This window comes from Triturus cristatus, chromosome 5_1 (genome assembly GCF_964204655.1).
Source record: "Triturus cristatus chromosome 5_1, aTriCri1.1, whole genome shotgun sequence".
Taxonomy (NCBI): Eukaryota; Metazoa; Chordata; class Amphibia; order Caudata; family Salamandridae; genus Triturus; species Triturus cristatus.
The window spans coordinates 59,718,368-59,734,907 of record NC_140587.1 but is presented as its reverse complement, the minus strand read 5'-3'; positions in this window follow the sequence as shown (position 1 = coordinate 59,734,907).

Below are 16,540 nucleotides of genomic sequence, written 5' to 3'. Positions count from 1 at the left end.
GCACCCTTGCGCCATGGTGCAATGGGGCCTGCATTGCAGGGCTGATTGATTTTGTACAGGAAGGGACACCTTCCTGCACAAAATCAATCAATTCAGGTGATTTCCTCTTTCTACGTGTGCTGCAGAATGCAGAACACATAGAACAAGCATTGGCATAGCCAATAGGTCTCGCTTTTGGAACCTTATAAGTGTTTAGCCATGCAACAGTTGCATAACTAAATACTTATAAGGTCCCAAAAGCGAGACCTATTGGCTATGCTAATGCTTGTTTCTGTTTATTACTGCTCTGTAGTAATGGCGGCGCATGGGTGCCACCATTACTACATAGAAGTAATAAACAGGGAAAAAAAAGCGAAGAGAACATCAAAGCGGCCGTGCGGCCGCGAAAGTGAGGCGCGCGCGCCCGTGCACATGCACTGTAGCTCTAGGCTACAGTGGTAGCACTTTTTTGAGCTCTCACAAGATGTCTCGCCAGACCAGCGCATGCGCTGGGTCAGGCGAGACCTAAAAATGGACACCAGGGGTCAAAGGTTGAGCGATATCACTTCCTGTTATATCTTGGAAGTCAAAAGTCATGTTACATCATGTTATGTGAAATTATCTGTTCAAAAGTTGGGTAGTGCCATTTTCGTTATCCCTGTGTCTGCTGTGTGTCTTTGAAGAAGTATTCCAGATCTGTACAAGCTGGATAAACACACCGGAGCACTTAACAGGGACTTCTTGGGGAAGAGAAAAACATGTAGCGCCATGGATACCTAACCGGGGTTGTGAAAAACGTAAAGCGTCTTACAAAAGCACACTCATGAACTCTTGCTATTTTACGAGAAGTCTCGTAAGTATTTTGCTACAAAATTATATGTCTCCTGGTTTTGCAAAAATGTTGTCCCATCATTTTATGTTGTAAAGCAATTTGATACATTTGGGCCATGTCCGCGCTGTATAAAGTTGCCAAAAATAAATAAATAAATAAACCTAGATTAAAAATGCACGCTTCTGTCAGTTTTTAAATATGTGTGAGGGTTTGTCAATCGCGGGTGGCTTTTTATGAGCAGCAGGAATTCGGTGCCTACAAGCTAACATTTTCTATCCTTCGTTTTAGGCACAGCTCGGGTTACCTGCTTCCGTGGGGGCCCAACTGATGCAAAACCCTGTGCATGCAGGCTACCTGGGAAGAAGCAGGAAGTAAACTTACATGAAGCCATAAATAAAGCGGTTATCTCTCTGAGGGGTGGCAGTGGGATGAGTGGGACATTTGTTGTGCTTGTAAACATTCCAGGGCAGGCTGCAGCTGCCAGCTCGGATTGCCATATCCATGCTGTGACCTGAGAGGCAGCAGCAACCCCTCCAGCTCGCACCTTGGCAGCGGTGATCAGTGGTGTTTCCTGGGCCAGATCTCTGGTTTTCAGACCCAGCCACAAAGACCTGCTATTGATTTCTGTTGTTGTTCTTTTCGTCCGAGGGCATCTGACAAGATGTTATTTTCTGCGGACTATTATCGTATCTGTACCAGCCCAGATGGGAGTCATGGAGCATTAAAAAAGAAAAACGCTGTAATGCAATACTGCCTCGCTCATAACTAAAATATAGCTAAAGAAAGCTGGTGTGAACAAAAAGGAACACACACAAAATCAAAACTCTATAAATATAATACTGCCTCGCTCGTTACTGAAGCAAAACTAACTAGACAGCATGCAGGAGGAGGGAAATGAGAGCAGAGCATCAAAGGGCTGGGTGAGAAGGGAGGGGGGAATGCAAGGAGCAGAGGAGCAGCTGTGCACGTGCACGCCATCGTGCACTCAAGCTCTAGGCCAGCAAAACCATGTGGGTAGCACTTTTGAAAACCCACTTACAAAATGTCTCAAAGAGACAGCTTTCGCTGTCTCAGCGAGACCTAAAAAGGAAAAAACATGGAGAAATTAAAGCATTTCTCCTCATTGCACCTCCATAATGCCACCCTTGGGGTGGCATTACATTCTGATGCATTCCAAGCTTCATGATTTTTTGTAATTCTGGAAATGCTTCAGATTCTATGGGTGTTGAGTGAGAACACCCACAGCAACACCCATGGAATGCCCCTTTCACAAAGTGTTCTGCGTGAACCGGGCACATAAAATGGCTTTACGTGGCCTTAGAAATATATGCTGCTGCACATTGCGCCACCGGAATGTCAAAAAAGCGACGTTCCGGAGGAGCAAAAGTGCTGCAAGTGGCCTCAGAAACAAGGCCTTGGGTCTCTTGTGATGAAGTTTAAGGAGGGTGTTCACTAAATTATAAAATGCTTGCATGTTACAGGTGAGACATGATTTCTTAGTCCTCATAAGAAAAGGGCATACCCGGTTTCAGGGAGAACCAACGTTCATGCAAACAAAACTCCATTCAGGAGGAGGACAAAGGACATAGAGAATCTCTAATATATTTGATTGGGAAGTTGGCAAGCCTTGGGTCTAAACAAAAGCCGTGCGTTGCTCCAATGTAGTATCATCCAATTGCAACAGAGAATATTCGAAGCAAATATTTTGCTGAATTGCACGTAGCAGTTGATAAACTGAATGCTTCAAAGTTCGTATTTAAAAAGAATCCCTTTTTATAAATGTCTCTCAATGCATGGATGTAATATGATCTATTTAGATGAAACACACAAGCATGTTAAAGAAATAGACTTTTTAGTTCTGGCTTAGAGATAGCTTTACCAGTCCTTTGAGATGTCTCTAAGTTCTGGGTTAGAGACAGCTTTACCCGTCTTGCCAGCCTCATGATTTCCAGAAAAGTCATTAAAATATGTACAAATATAAATGGACTTTGGGTCAGCTTATAATATTCCATTGTTTATTGAAGTGTCATTCACATTTTGTTCCTGCCCAACATAGCTCGAAGCATAAACTAGTTGCTCAACCCGCCCCATTATTGGCTGTCTTGCACTGAGTAACTGTATTTTGTCTGTTTATATCCGCTTCTGCAGTGGGAAAGATTGGGCACTAACTATAAGGGGAAAGAGTGATGGAGCATCCACCTTCTGGTCTCCCATCCCAGGAGCTGCTGGCAACACTTTTGTTAGCTAGTTGCAGCAGCAGTGAAGATTGTAGTTTAACATGTATTTTATTAGTAAGTGGGCCTCATCTAAAAATCTTTCAAGCTAACGCGTCTAAGAATTTTCAATTCTATTAAGGACTTGGAGGCGAGTATTATGCTTTCTATTTCTTCGCTGTTTATTAACATTTCTTTCACAGCAGCCAATTAAAATTTTATATTCCACAAAACTACATTTCCCGATAAATCACTCATGATGTCATCATCAGTTAGCCAGTCAGGACATGTCTAAGCAGATATAATGTACAGATGCCTTATCTAATCATCTTTCTTTGACAGCGACGGCAAACAGTCTTATAAACCTGAGAATGCTGAGAACTGGATGAACCGTATGAACCCAACTGGCCATGTGAGTGTAGAACTGGGCCGAAATACTTGTCGAAACACGTGAATCAGAACAGGAATCCGGGCTCATACCACTGAAATACGCTCATGCTGTTTTCTGCTCAGAACCTAGAAAAAAGAAAGAACATGTAATTTCCAAGAACACTGGAAAAGGGCTATATTCCATGAAACTAATCCCCTTAAGTTAGCATTGGAAGAATTCAACAATCCCATTATTTCAGCATAGGGATGGGCAATAAACATTATAAAAACTTACAGATCTAACTTGTGAGATGAATCAGGTGTGATTATCCTCACCGCCAAGTCCTTAATAGAATTGAAATGTCTTAGACGTGTGGGCTAGAATTTTTTTTATTCTATGTCAGGACAAGAGGCTTTGGATTAGGCTTGTTCAAAGCTGATTTACAACTACTGAGGCTACATCTACAATTGGTTTGCAACAGAATGTTTTCAAAGTAGAATTCAAAGACCAGTCAGCGGTCCTCATAATGTCTTGTAGCTGAGAATCCAGGAAAAAAGTTTTTGAGGCCATTGGTTCTCTAACAGAGTGTGCCCCAATATACTGGTATCGACACCGCCTCTCCTAAAAAGCCACTTCACTCATCTAGCCTTAGTGGCAGAGGAGACAGCATTAAAAGTTGCATTAATAACTGACCACCAACAGAATGGCAAAATTCTCTTGTCCGGTCCCCGTATTCTTTCAAATATTGCACAATATACAATTTGGCATTGTTTGGAAAATGTGGATAAGTAATCAGCTTGGAATATGACTTAGTTCTCCTAGAGAAATGAAACAAATACTCTACCTATTAAATCTAGAGCCTTAACATCGGACACTCTTCTGCAAGATACCAAACAAAGCAGCATAGTCAGATTTGCCGACATCTGCTTCTGTGAAAGGTCGGAATTGGTTGACCATCTCTATAGGAAAGAAAGACAACATTTACATCCCATAAATAATAGTAATTGGGTCTCGGGGGATTGCTTATACAAATCCTATGCATGAATGGGCACACCAAGGGATGATCACCTACCAGTTTCCCATTCACCAATGCATGCCCAGATGAAATGATAGAATGATAGTTGTTAACCAAAGAGTAAGTCAATCCTGAAGATGCTAGTTTTGCTAGGAAATTTATCACAAAGACAATGGGGGCCCCCAGGGGATCCACACTCCGCTGGTCACACTAACCCAGCCAGCATCACAAAGCAGAGGCATAATGATTGTGTGTGGCATCAGACCAGGAATGGACAAGGAATCTCTCAGATTGTTCCAAAAAGACACACATGAGCCGATTGTCCTTGAAATGTACCTCGCCATGAGATGCAGATGGCTCTGTATCAGTGAAGGATGTCAAGCTCCTGATGGATCCAGAAGAAGATCCAGAAATTGAGAAATTTGGGACAGACACCAGCAAGACATCTCAATGAGAACAGGGAACCATTGTTGGGACCTCCACTATGGCGTAATCAGAATGAATTTCGCTTGCTAACTGCGGGTTCCGGTTGACACTCTTGGACTCAAGAGAAAGGGAGGGGAGGCATAATGGAGAGGACCCTGCCAATCCTGAAGGAAGGCATCTGTGGCCAGAGGCATCCTGTACGGGTACCAGGAAAATAATTCTGGGAGCTGGTTTGACAGGCAGGAGGCAAAAAGGTCTGTGTTTCATAGGTCCCATTACTTCTGAAGTAAGAGAAATTGGGGCTGATGTAATTTCCATTCACTGGCATCTTGGAGATACAGAGATTTCCTGTCCACCACTATATTGTCTCAACCTGTAAGATATTCTGTAATCATTGGGATGCGTTGCTGAAGACAGTAGTGCCAAGATTCTCTGTAAATCTCCACCGACACTTGGGACTTGCGCTCAGTTTGTTGATGTACTGGACATTGGAGATGTTGTACATCCTCAGTAATACACAACATCTGGATAGGTGTGGGGCAAGAGTTGTGATGGCGAAAGAGCCCGCCAAGATCTCCAAGCCTGCCCATTGAGACATTCCCACACCTGGCTCCCAACCTCAATAGCTGTTTTTTGATTCGATAACAAAATCCGGACGGGAGCCAAAAATTGCCCTGCCATTCCAGGGGGCCATGAAATTGAGCCACCATTGCAGCTCTGCTCTAGTGTCTGGAGTGAGATTGATCATCTTTTGATCTGAAAGACCTTGTTGAAGATACCTGATCTTCAGACGTTATAAAGCATGATAGTGTAAGTGAGGTGGGACTATTGCCTGTTTGGAAGAGATAGCCCCACAAATCAGTCTAGGATTGCCACAGAAATTCTGCCTTTGGAGAGGGCCGATAAAAATTATTTTTGAACCAGTTTCAGCTTCTGACGAGGAAGGGAAAGGAGAGCCTCTGATGAGTTTGTTTGTTTTCTTGATTGTTCAGAAAAATCAAATCCTGGAGCAGTCGAATGGTGCATGAAAGATCGATTTGAAGGAGAATTTTGTCCTGCACTATCAAGAGGATGTCATTGAGGTAAATGATAACATGCACACCTTTGGAGCGCAATGGTTCCACTACTGGATGCACCACCTTGGTGAAGTGCCACGGTGCTGAGGACAGACCAAAAGAAAAACCTTGAAATGAAACCATTGACCCTCTAACGTCAATTGGAGGACCTTGCAATGACAGGGGAAGATAGGGATCAAAATATATGTGTCCTTCAGATCAAGATGGACCATCCAATCCTCATCCTGAAGGATGCCCCTGAGGAAGTGATTCCCCTCCATCTTGAAGTGGTGGTACAGAGTCCATGAACTTAACTCCTTGATGACGAGACAAACCTTTCTCTTTTTTGGGACCCTCGAAAATATTGCCCCAAATTCCACAGAATCAGGATGGCAATGACTGTCCACCCCTTTCTGGAGGAGTTGGGACAGTTTGTTTTGAATTAAATGTTGATTTAGTAGGGAAAAAGGGAAAGGGCGTGGAAGTAGGGCTGATGGGGGGTGCCGAAAAACTCTAGTTTGAAACCGGAAACAGTCTCCAGCACTCACGGGTCCAGTATAATGGCTTCCCAATTGTGGTGGAAGAGTTGTGTCTTGCCCCCCAGTTGAACGGTTGAATGGAAATAAGGCTTACCAGCTCGCCTGAAGAGGTGTTGAAATTTCCTTGACATCGGGAGGGGCCTCTTTGGTAGCGAAATTGCCCTTCTCTGGGTCTGGCTGTATAGATGTTGGGACACGCCTCAACTTCATAGTTACGGCCTTCACCCTGATAGGTTCTGAAAGGGCCTGGAGTGTATGGGTGGCCGATCCCAAAAAGGTGTTGGCTGTGGAGAAGCTTATGCAGGGATGATTGTGTTTTATCAAGCGCTGTGAAGGTCTGTACAAAGTTACCAATATTCTGCACAAACCTGTCTCCAAAGAGGAGTCTGTTTGCCTTATGGCAATTTTGGGTCTATGCTTATCAGTATGGGCCTATGGCGCTCTTCCAATAAGGCCCAATTAGTGTTCCCTAGCATACATTGAGCATACTGTGCCAATCCAGCTAAGGTGTAAGTGTTGATGGGAGAGCCTGCATTTTAACAGAGACTACCATCTCTAGAATCTTGCATTAGGGTCCAGTTAGGTCAAGGACCTTATCTTGACAGGCCTTACATGGCCTGTCAATCTCATTCTTGGAAGAGTGCTTTAGGAAGGTTGACAAATTGAGGACTATCTCTGGCGTGTCAGTGACTCTGTCTGCATTGTCAGGACAGGGGCATTCGGAGCTCAATCTACAGTGCACCTCCTTTTAAAATCCCTTCCTGATGCATTTGTGAGCATAATCTGTGGCAGGAGGGAGGGGCACCAAAGCTGAGAAGTGAGGGTTAAAAATGGCATCGGAATTAAAATCCAGAGGCTCAGCGGAGGTGGATGGATGTAGGAGGAGGACCAGAAGCGGGAAGAGTCGTGTTGAACCCTCTGGCGTTTTTGGGGCGGAGGAGTCAGCTCGCCTGTATCTGAAGGAGGGAAAGGGGGGATCAGAGTCTGGCTCATAGGAGGCAGAAGGCAGAGGAATAATTCCCTCTGGTGTTCTGGTCTGAGATAAATGTGCAGAAAAGGTGAGTCATAATCGCAATGTGGGGGGAGTCGGCAGCTCGCATGAACCAAAATCGCCACCGCGCCTTGAGCTCCGTCCTCACCTGCTTTGTCGACGAGATTATTCCGACAATAGGGGCATAGTTAAAGCTTTGTTTTTGCCCCCAGATGTTCCGTTGTAGTTGCTGCAGCGTTTGCCTCAATTTCAGAGTTCTGGTGCCTCTGTGCGAAGTGCGGTAGGCATTTTCAGTTTCTCCTCACAGAGGACTCTTGCTCTCCTCAGCATTCGACAGCCGCCTCCACACAGAGGAGGTGGACTTAACCCACTGGGCTCCTCCTCTCTTTAGAAGCCTCAGCCCTTCTTAAAGGGGTTTTTGTCCTGCCTCTTGTTTGCCACAAATTTGTTGTCTGGAATAGATTGAAGGGATTTTTTTCTTTTTAGTCTCTATTGCAGCTTATTATCAATGTGTATTAAGTCATTTTGGAGATGTTCTTTCCTGAAAACTGTCTTTGTTTTTTATTACCCTACCATTCTCCTTGCTACACTGCAGACTTTTATTTGTAGTGTAATTAACTTTTTTTTCCTATTGTTTGCTCCCTGTTTACCAGTATGGAGTCCAAAATGGATCCAAATAAACGCAAACAAGCTGTCTCACCTCCTCCTGCTAAAGCCAAAGCTATTGGCTTCCAAAAGGATTCATTGGCAAACATTTTGGAGGAAATTCAAGCTATTCATACCAACACGGACATAATTTCCCCAGATGTCAAAAATATTCACAGAGATATGGCTTCCTTATCGATGAGAGTTGCTGACAATGAGATTAGAATTTGTGATAATACTGCCACCATTACATCTATGGCTCCACTTCCTACTCAGGTTGCTTCTCTCCAACGTTCCGTACTTGATTTGGAAAATAGAAATAGAAAATACAATGTACGCATAGTTAATGTTTCTGAAGGAGTTGAAGGTCAGAGTTGTCGTCTTTTCTTGGAAAACCTTTTCCCTAAACTGTTAAATATTAACTTTCCATAGTGCTTTGAGATTGATAAAGCCCACAGAATACCTTCAATTCGTAAACCCCATCAAATCAAACCACGACAAATAATTTTTAAAGTACTGAAGCATCATCATCTTCTTCTTATACGAAAGGCTGTTCGATAGATCCCTTCTCTCCTAATTGAAGGAAACAAAGTCTTCATTCATCAGGACTTTGCAAAAGAGACTGTTCAAATAGGACGCCAATTTTCAGATTTGCGATCTCGTTTGCGAGAAGCTGGCTACAAATATGGTCTGTTTGACCCTGCAGTCATGCACATCGGGAGAAATGACATATCTAAGTCTTTCTCAGCTCCTGCAGATTTGATAAGATTCTTGGATCAACATCATCCTGTTCTTATGGACTCTCAGCCTTGCGGTTCTGCGGGCTGTTAATAATATTTTTTCTATCCCCTCACTGTAGGTTGTTACTCACTTTTCTTGCAGGTGCATATTAATGGTGGTTTTTCTTGCTTCGTACCTCTGTTTCCAATGTTCTATTGGTATGAGGTCTTGGGTGACTGACCTCACTTCATGTCGTTTGTCTTGTTTTGTCTTTTTTATATGGGCTACTGTCTTTCTCTTTTTCTCTCTTGTTACTTTTCTTACTTATAGAATGATATGTCTAGGCCACAAAAGTTAATTGTTGCTTCATTAAATTTGAAGGGTGTCAGAAACCCAGTTAAGCGACGTAAAGTTTTAGAATATTTACACAAGTCTAGGGTAGATATCTGTTTTGTTCAAGAAACTCATGTTAATGACAAAATATTGCATGCTATGTCTAAAGGTTGGGTAGGGCTTATAGTTTCCTCTCCTGTTGCAAAACGTAATAATGGAGTAGCTATATTTTTCTCACACAAAGCTAGGGCACCAATTTTGTTACATCACCATGACGCAGAAGGTAGATTTGTTGCTGCTCAAGTTCGCATTGACAAACTTACTTTAAATTTGGTTAATATCTATGCTCCTACCTCTGATGACCCTAGCTTTTGATCCTACGTCTTTGCTGAAGTACTTAAAATTGGCAATGCGTCCCTTATAATGGGTGGTGATTTTAATATTATCAGAGACCCCTTGTTGAACCGGTCTTCTGTTTTTAAATTCCAGCCTGGAAAGGCTTTTTTTGCTCTAAAATCCTTCCTTTCTGTTACCAAATTGGTCAATTTTTGGAGATCGGAACACCCCACTGCAAAGATTTTACTTTTTATTCCAATGCTCACTCATCTTTTTCTAGAATTGATTACTTATTGTCCTCACGTAATTTATGTCGACCGGATTAGTGAATCAGTTATACACCCTATTACGGTTTCAGGCCATGCTTTAATTTCTTTTTCTTTATCTATTTCTGATCCCCAAATTCCGAATAAAAGATGGAGAATGAATTCGGAAATAGTTCTTAACCCAAACAATTCTAAAAAAATGGCCTCAGCTATTACTAATTATTTTTTTAATAAAATCAAAAATTATACATTGGGATACTTTAAAAGCTCACATCCGTGCAGTTTCAATTTCTATTATTGCACATGAAAATAAATCTTTTTATTCCCAACTTAATGAGTTAGAGACACAGATTGCATCAGTGGAACGACTTTTCATTACATCTAGAGATCCACAATATAAATCCCAACTTCTGAAATACCGTTACGAGTATAATTGTATGCTTAGTAAACACGCAGGTTTATTTATTTCTACAGACAAATCTATTTTTTATTTTAATTCCAACAAATCTGGTCACTTGCTAGTTAATTATCTGTGCCTCAAACGTGACAGAATTCAAATTCCAGCCATCAAAACGAATAACGGTACATTAGTGATGGAGGTTGAGGATATACTGAAGGAGTTCCTTTCCTTCTACTCTTCTTTATATCACAAACCTCTTGTCCCTCACAACATGGTTATTAATGATTTTCTTAATTCCTGTCAATTGCCTCAGATTTCTGATAATGATAGAGCAACCTTAGATAACTCTATTGACATTAAATACATTTTTGAAGCAATTAATGTAATAAATTCCAAAAGAACTCCTGGCCCGGATGGAATTCCGGCTGAATTCTATAAATGCTTTCAGGATCAATTATCCCCTTTTTTACTTTCCCTTTTTACGGAGTTTCAGTGTACTTCAATGATGGGAGGATCTTTTAATGAAGCCACTATAATTGTTCTTCCCAAGCCTAATAAAGATCATATCGTAGTCTCAAATTTTTGCCCCCCCTCTTTAATCAATCAGGACTGTAAAATATATGCAAAATTTTTAGCTGATAAATTATCACCCCTACTATCCAAAATTATACAACCTGATCAAACTGACTTCATGAAAGGTAGACTATACGCTCATAATACCTGGTTGCTCTGTCGTACCCTTGCCAAAGAATCCAGTGGTCCTATTGGTGTAATGGCCTTAGATGCAGAAAAGGCATTTGATAACGTTAATTGACCTTTCTTTTTTTTAAACTTTAGAAGCATTCCGTTTTGGTCCTATTTTCCTCACTATAATTAAGGCATTGTATTCAGCCCCCTCAGCCTCTATTTTCTCGGCAGGGATGTCCTCTCTCCCCTTTACTTTTTCTTATTGCAATAGAGCCCCTCTTATGCTCTCTTTGCAATAGTGATACTTATACAGGTATTGTTTTGAAAGATACTACCATTTAACCTTCTGCCTACGCTGATGTGTTATTATATGTTGCTGACCCTCCTACCTTTATACCCATTATCCTTGTTATTATTCATAAATATGCTGAGGTTTCTGGTTACTCCCTGAATACTAATAAGACAGATTTTTTTCCTTTAAATGCCTTTTGCAATTCTACAATGTTAGAGAATACTGATATAATTTGGTCTCCAAAAAAACTCAAATATTTAGGGATAATTTTTACTGGTTCGGTTAAAGATACAATTGAAACCAATTGTTCCGCTATTTTAACTAATACCAAAGAGAAACTTGATCGATGGTCTAATCTAGATCTAAATTGGTGGGGACGCATTGCAGCAATTAAAATGTCTATAACTCCACAAATTCTATATCTATTGTCTATGCTACCCTTCTCCTTCCCGTCCACTTTTTGTTCCTAAATTATATAAGTTATTTACTAAATTCCTTTGAAATAATAAGCCCGCACGTATTAGTCTTAAGACTCTACAATTGCGCAAATGTGAAGGTGGTGTTGGTCTTCCAGATTTAAAAAAATATCATTTTGCATTCCTTGTGGCACAGTGTTCTTTATGATTCCATACTGTTTTCCCCTCTAATGCACCTAAATGGCTTATTTTGGAAAACAAGATTTGGGCTCCATACCCTTTATTTGCGTTTCTCACCATGACCAATGGCTCTTTTGGTAAAGTGTTCCCCTATTATTGCTCACTCTAAAATTGCCCATCTATCATTTGATAGTAGATTTTCTATTGCTCTTCCTTCCGCCAAAAAAAGTTTCTCTGTGGTTCAATCCTAAACTCCAATATCATAAGCATATTTCTTTCTGGAAATTATGGATTACTGCTGGTATTTTCTTTGTTGCAGACATATGTCAATATGATATGTTTTACACATTTGGGTGCCAATTCCGATCCGTTAAAAATAATTTGCATACGACCCGTATTTTTTTACGTACGAGTCGTACAAGTACCGTACAAATGGCCAAGTACGATTCATACGTAAAAAATATCTACGAATAGCTACGAGAGTGCGTCGGAAAGTTTTTACGTTCGAATATCATTGGGAAAAGTGTACGAGAGTGAGCCGGACATTTTTATGTGCAAATCGTAAAACACAAGTCCGAGCGCGCAAGTACGATCCCAACCGTCCGTCCGAATACACAATCGCACGTAAAATGGCCCGTACGGAGCCAACGCAGTAGCACACATGTACACGGGTAAACTTATGCCCGTGTACGAGCCGTACAGCACCCCACCCCCAAATATGTCAGCACCGTACACCACCCTGTCCGCACTGTACCCCAGCCCCGCAACTGTACGCGCCGTACCCCCATGTATGCGCCGTACCCCCCATGTACGTGCCTTACACACCCTGTCCACACTGTACCCCAGCCCCGCACATGTACGTGCCATACCCCCCCATGTACGCGCCTTCCCCCCATGTACGCGCCTTACCCCTGCATGTCCGCGCCGTACCTCCGCATGTACGCGCCGTACCCCATGGCCGCACGTGTACGCACCGTACCCCCACCGCATGTACGTGCCCTCCCTCCCATGCACGTGCCTTACCCCCCTGTACGCGCCATACCTCCGCATGTACGCGCCGTACCCCAGGGCCGCACATGTACGCACCGCACCCCCACCGCATGTACGCGCCGCACTCCAACACCGTACCCCAGCACCCTCACCCAGCATCGCGTATGTACGGATCGTACCTACGCGAAAAAGACTCTTACAGAACCAGGACACTGTAAAACAGCACAAGGAGGGTCAATTCGACTCGCACAACACCACAAAACACGTCTACATGACAAAATACATCTCAATGACTGACCTGCCACATCCAAACAGGCAAACAGAGGCCCCAAATCACAACCACCTCTTATAACACACCCACCAAAATTAAAACACAGCCACACCCAAAAGTGGACCAATAAAAAGGGCCCACACACACAACCCATGAGCCTTTGCAACAGACCCATTGCTGCCAGACCCCACAGAGAAACAACTCCACATTACTCATACCTTCACTACACCTTCACTCACACACCTTCACACAACCTCCTCCACAAACATCCCCCTCTTCACATTCACACACACACCGTCACATTCACACCCACACACCCACAACCATCCACACCCACACCCACACCCCACACCATGCCCACAGACAAGAATCCAAAGTTCACAACGGCGGAGCTGGACCTCCTTGTCAACGAAGTCATCAGAGTCGAGCCACAGCTGTTTGGAACATTGGTCAGACAGACCAGCATAGCTGAAAAATCTGCCATGTGGCAGAGGATTGTCGATAAGGTGAATGCTGTTGCGCCCATCCGAAGGACCAGGCATGAATGCCAAGCCAGGTGGTACGATCTGCGCAGGGCGGTCAAGAGGAAAATGTACGAAGAATACGCCCAGAGTAACATCACTGGAGGTGGGCCGCCCCGCAGACCCGTACACTACCATCCCTGGGAGGAGAAGGTGATGGCCCTGCTACCGCTGGTGGGAGTACACGGAGTCGAAGGAGTCGCAGAGCCTGGTGAGTACACAAACAACTTACGTAACATGGGGGCAATGGGGTCCACACCACATATACACCAAATGCACGCAACTTCCCCCAAGCACTCACCGCACACAACCACACTCAAAAACCACGCTCATGCCACTAATGTCTCCATGCACCCTTCACAAATCAAGGCAAGGCCATGTTTAAGGCTACAACAACCACAAACACAAGACTGGATGTCCGGGAGGCTGGGAGGGTGGGCCCCACACAACACATTGTGAAAATGAGACGCAGACACCAATGCCCTCAGCCCATATGGCATAGGTACATACCCATTCACAATGCACAGGGACTGGCAAAGTACTGACAAGGTAGCTGACACTTGGCCCTGCTGTATGCAGCACAAGGCCCTCCTGGGACCACTGTAAACTCAAACACCAACTCCACAAGCACAGGTATCTAGCACAGGAACTCACACTCACTGTCATGCCAGCATGCACCATGAGGGGACAGACACATCACCTGGGAGACCCAATGACAACTCACACTACACACAACAGCAGGCCCGGTCACAACCCCCCCCTAACACAAGCACACACCCCCAGGGCAGGCAACGGATTTACACACTCCCACAATGGACATGTGACACAACAAGACCAATCCATAGCCAAATAAGCATCAGAGCCAACAATCTACAGGTCAAACACTCAGGAGAACATCCCAATCTGTCCCCCGCAACATACCCATCCCCAAGTGGACATTGAGAGGAATGCTAGGCACATCCAACTACCTGGAGGAACTGTGTCAACTTGAATATGTATGAAACATAGATGTCGCATGAAACACCATTAACATTGTCTCTCTCTCACACACAGGTCAACGTCGACGATCTCCCCCCAACACTGGGGAGGAAGAATCACAGTCCCAGGCTCCGCGTGCAGGTGATCCCACCGTCAGCGACGACTCTCACCACTCAGTGGATGACCCCGACCAACCTGGACCCTCTGGTGCCCAAGCCCCTGCAGCACCTGCGTCAGGTACATCTGTGCCAACCACCCCCCTATTCCTGCCACATCCCAGGACACACCCAGGAGCCCTGCTCGCACTGAACAACAGAGCCAGTCTGACCAGGAGGGACAAGGTTCTCCGGGCACCCAGGAGGAGGCAGGCAACCCTGCAAATGCCATCCCTCAGGGGTCCCGTAGACCCGATGTGCCCACAAGAGCAGGCCAGGCTCAAGTGGGCAGGGGTGGCGGGAGTGGAGGCAGGCAGAGGCGCGAACCTGACCAGCCAGCTCAGGACACCGGTATGTCACACATACGCAACATCCTGGACTCATACCGGCGTGACACCAGAGGCATCAGCCAGGTCGTGTCGAGACTCTCAGAGATGCAGGGGACCCTCGATGAGATAAAGAACCTGCAGGTCGAGCATCATGCCAGTCATCAACAACACCAAGGACGGATGAAGGCAAGACTGAATGAGCTCCTGGCGGTGCACAGGGACATGAGCCAATCACTCCGTCAGATCGCCCAAAGCATGGGCAACCCTCCAGTGCCACCAGGCATAGACCAGCACCAGACACAGGGAGGGAGGAGGAGGAGGATTCGTCTGACGGAGCATCCCAAGCATCGCCAAGGCCTGCATCTGAGGGTCCCCGGAGGAAGGTGGGTCGTCCACGTAAAAGACCGTGAGAGTCAGCGGACCATCCACATCTCCCAGGTCACCTGGCCTGGCACCTGGCCCTCTGGCGCAACAGCAGCACCTCATCCAATGACATTCTCTGCCACATGGACTTGTTTGTCACAGTCTGACCAATGATGACTAACACTGTGCCCTGGACTCTGATGAATTCCAATGCCAAGGATACCATCTACCCCTGTGAACTTTGGATTCTATTCCCCCGGTAGAGCACCTAATTTCATCTACCAATACACGTACCCCACCGCAAATAAATATATTACTTTGGTCATGAGACGTTCCTGTCATTTTGCATTATTCAACGACATATGTGTGTGGAAATGTCAAACTATGCCTGAGTGTTGAACTAACTCCAGCCATCCATACCCTGGGATCAGAGTCTGGTACAGGACACACATGGGTCACAAGGTATCATTCAATGTAGGCATGGAGCACAACACTCACCTGTAATGGCCTCCGGCTGCTGAGGGGGGGCTTGCTAAACTGTGCGGACAGACCTATTTGGGAGATTACCATCAAGGCGTAGAGGACATGGCTCATGTGGAGGTTCCCGGGGAGGGAGTCCCAGGTATGTGTGGCCAGGTGGGAGAACAATGTCCTGTATGCTGGAGTACGGTGGATGTGAAGAACGGTGGCCAGGGCAAGGTTGGATGCACGGAGATGGCCCAACGGGATCTAGGATGACAGACGTACAAGGTTGGTTTGGGGTCGGGGTTGTGGACTGCCTCCTGAGTGTGGGTGGGGAGTGTGGAGGTCATCCTGCAGCAGACAGTGATCCATTGCAGCTATCTATGGTGGACAGTGAGGTGGCTGGGGCGCAGGGTGTTGAAGCTGAGGTGTGCAGATGCACCCTGGATGTGGACAAGTTTCCTGGGAGTTTGGATGTACTTGCTCCGTAGAGGGCAGGGCAGTATTTGACACGGATGTTGTCATGGACCTGGGGGATGGTCTGTCTTTTCTTGGAGTGGATCTATCTGTGGATCATGTGCATAATGCAGAGGGCGTTGCAGCATGAGGTACAGATGCTGTGGACTAGCATGGCAAATGTGAGCGAGCCAAACATGATGCACACCATCTTGTATGTGTGGCCACTGGGTGCTTGTGCAGGGCTCTTGCGGATGGGACACAAGCACTTGACCCAGCTGGAAGGTGACAATCCTCAGATGATCACCTCAGTCCTGTAC